Raw genomic sequence first — 3,705 nt, forward strand, 5'->3', positions numbered from 1 at the left:
AAGGAAAGGAAAGGAAAGGAAAGGAAAGGAAAGGAAAGGAAAGGAAAGGAAAGGAAAGGAAAGGAAAGGAAAGGAAAGGAAAGGAAAGGAAAGGAAAAAGATGTAAATTTGGTGCTAGGAGGAGGACAGATTAGAAAAACAAGAAAATTGAGTCAGAGAGAGCAATTATGAAATTATTCTAATAGTCCAGGCAAGAAGATATAATGACCTGAATTGGTATGATAGTCTTTTAGGGAAGGAAAGCTGAGGGAAGTGAGAGTAGATGGTTCTGGCAAGTAATTGGAATAAAGTCTTCTCTTCTCAACCTTTCCACAGTACCTTCTTCTTCCATCTCCATCTTATAATGTCATTGAAAGTATAGAGAGAGATGAGAGGAGGTGCCAGGACACTCTTGGTAGACATACATGATTAGTGACAATGTTATGGATTATAAAATAGCAAAATAGAATGAGAATGACCAATAAGATGGATAGGAAGAGAACCAAGAGAGAGAGCAGTGTCACAAAAGTCGGAGGAGAAAGAAAATAAGAAGAGGGTCATCAACAGTATTATTAAATGTTACAGAGAGACCATAAAGGATGAGGACTGAGACAATGCTACTCATCAAATTAGAGAAGAGAACAGTGACAAATTTGGAGAAATTTTATGTGTTGTAAGATAAGGTCTAGTGGCCTTGAGATCATCATGACAATTTTCTCTTAAGAGAGACTTTGATTCATAGAATCTTTGCATGGGAACTATTTCTATAATATTAGGCCATGGAAAAACACTGATGGTAATATTTTAACGTTAATATAGTAGTGGGTCCAACAGTAATTTCTTGCCAACTGCCAGCTTATTTTTCCACATGCCTTTCACCTGTGCACCTCAAAAAATCTCTCTTCATCCTGAATCTTGACATGCACATCAGCTGTCTTCAACAAGTCACCAAGTTGAGAATTTAAGCATCCCACTCTCAAAAGAGTACTTTGGAGTATATTTCCCTTCTCTGATGTCATTCTCATGGAGTCAAGCCTGCCCACTTAATTGGAGCACTTGAATGGACCTATATTCTTATAATCTCCAATGCAGTGGCACCCTAACATGATTTTTATTCTGTTAATATGTATATGCCTGATTTGTATATCAAGTCCCCTTTTCCCCTTCCTTTCTCACTCCTCTCTATTATTTGTCAACAAAACTTAAATATTGAACTGGTCACCATTGGTATGACATATTATTCATTGTAATCAAACTCATTAAGGAGCTTGTTTTCCTCAAGCTCTCTGGCTTGCCCATGGGCCTTTCCTTAGATGTAAATTTGATTCCTGGACAGGGATTTTCCTTTTTGACAGTTACTCCTTGCACCATTAACCCAGTCCTAGAAAACAAGAGTCAAAAGGGGAGCCTCTGTCCTCCCAAGAGGGACTCCCTTATGCCAAAAGACTGTCACAAGATATTATAATCCTTTGAACCCATTTGTGTACCTGTTGTTTTCATTGTTAAAATGCAAGCTTCTTGTGGGCAAAAGCTTTTTTTCATTTTTTACCTCTGCATCCCCAATAATTGGCACAGTACCTGGCACATAGTAAGCACTTATTAAATGTCTTTTGTAATGTCTTTTGTGTTAATGAATGAATGAATGAATGATTAATTCACCTGTATTGGAAGAACCTCATAACAACTGAATGGCTTTAATGATATGTGTAGTTTCTCCTTCCCCTTTTCCTGCATGTCAAATTCTTCTTCAATCAAACAATAAACATTTATTAAGTTCTTACTATATGCTAAGCTAAGAAAGTACAAAAGGAGGCAAAAGACACTCTTTTCCCTCAAAGAACTGACCATGTAATGGGGGAGACAGCAAAGAAGCAAATATATACAAGTAAATTTCATACAAGAAAAATACCAAATAAATGTACGCACTGGAATTAAGAGGGGTTGGAAAAGGTTTCCCACAGAAGATGAGATTTTGGTTGGAACTTAAAGGAAGCCAATGGAGTCAATATGTATATATGACAAGGGAGAGCATTCCAGTCATAAGGAACAGACAGAGAAAATGATTGGAACTGAGACATGGCATGTCTTATTCATGGAACAGCCAGGAGGTCAGTATTACAAAATTGAAGAATACATGTTGGCAATTGACATGTAAGAAGACTGCAAAGTCAGAAGGGGACCAGGTTGTGAGGGGCTTTGAATTCTAAGCAGAGGATTTTGAGTTTGATCCTGAAAGCAACAGGGAGCTCCTGGAGTTTATTGAATAGGGACAGAGGAGTATCATGGTCAGATGGTGTGACCGTTAAGAAAATAACTTTAGTGGTTGAATGAAGGACGATTGAAGTAGGAAGAGATCTAAGACAGGTAGACCTACCAATATTGTAGTAATCTAGGTATAAGGTGATGTTAGAGAAGAAAAGGAGGTTTCTCAAGAGATCTTGCAAAGGTAATATTGACAGACTTTGGCAGCAGCTTGTATGGGGCAGGGGAATGAAAGACAGTGAAGAGTCAAGGATAACCCCTAGGAACAGGTCTGAGGGACTAAGGAGATGATGTTGTACTCTACAGTAATAGGGAAGGTAGAAGGACCAAGAACAATCTGGGGGGAGGGGGATAATGAGTTCCATTTTGGACAAGTCGAGTTTAAGATGTACCTGGACATCCAGCCTAAGATGCCTGAAAGGCAGTTGGAGATGGGGGATTGAAAGCCAATACAAAGGTTGTGGTTGGATAGGTAGATTTCAGAACCATTAGCATAGAGATCCTAATTAAATCCATGGGTGCTGATGAGATCAAGTGAAGTAGTATAAATTAAAAGAAAAGAAAATCCATGATAGAACCCTGTGGGGGAACTATCCCTAAATTGCATCATCTGAATGAGAATCCAATAAAGGAGGATGAGATGGAGTGGTCAGATAGCTAGAACAAAAACTTGAAGAGAGTGGTGTCCACAAAATCAAAAGAAAAGAGTGTCAAGGAGGAGAGAGTGGTCAACAGTGTGGAAGACTGCAGAGAACCCAAGGAATGAGGATTGAGAAAAAGCCATTGTTTTTGGCAATGGAGAGATGATTGGTGTCTATGGAGGGAGTAACTTTGGTGGAATGAGAAGATCAAAAACTGTATCATAAGAGAATGAGAACTCTCATTGAATTTGGCTTAAGGAATGAATAACATACACACTCAATTGGACATCTTGCCCTACAGGGAAGTAAGGAGGCAAAGAGATAATGGGTAGGGGGATGATAGAAGGGAGTGCAGATTGGGGGAGGGGGTAGTCAGAAAGAAACACTTCTGAAAAGGGACAGGGTCAAAGGAGAAAATAGAGTAAGTTCGGGTTGGGATAAGATAGAGAGAAATATAGTTGATTCTTATCATGATTCTTATGGAAGTGTTTTGCATAATTACAAATGCATAGCCTATATTGAATTGCTTATTGAGGGTGGGTGGGGAAGGAAGAAGGGAGAGATTTGTAACTCAGAGTTTTAAAAACAAATATTAAAAATTGTTTTTACATGCAACTGGGAAATAAGATATACAGACAATGGGGCATAAAAAACCATCTTGCCCTACAAGAAAATAAGCGAGAAGATGGGGGGGCATGATAGAAGGGAGAGAAAACTGGGGGAAGGAGTAATGAGAATGCAGTACATCTTGTGGTGGGAGGACGGGAGAGATGGGGAGAAAATTTGGAACTCAAAATCTTGTGGAAATGAATGTTCAAAAATA

Source organism: Petaurus breviceps, unplaced genomic scaffold (genome assembly GCF_028583685.1).
Source record: "Petaurus breviceps papuanus isolate PSGF00001 unplaced genomic scaffold, PetGlider_PUasm1.0 76, whole genome shotgun sequence".
NCBI lineage: Eukaryota > Metazoa > Chordata > Mammalia > Diprotodontia > Petauridae > Petaurus > Petaurus breviceps.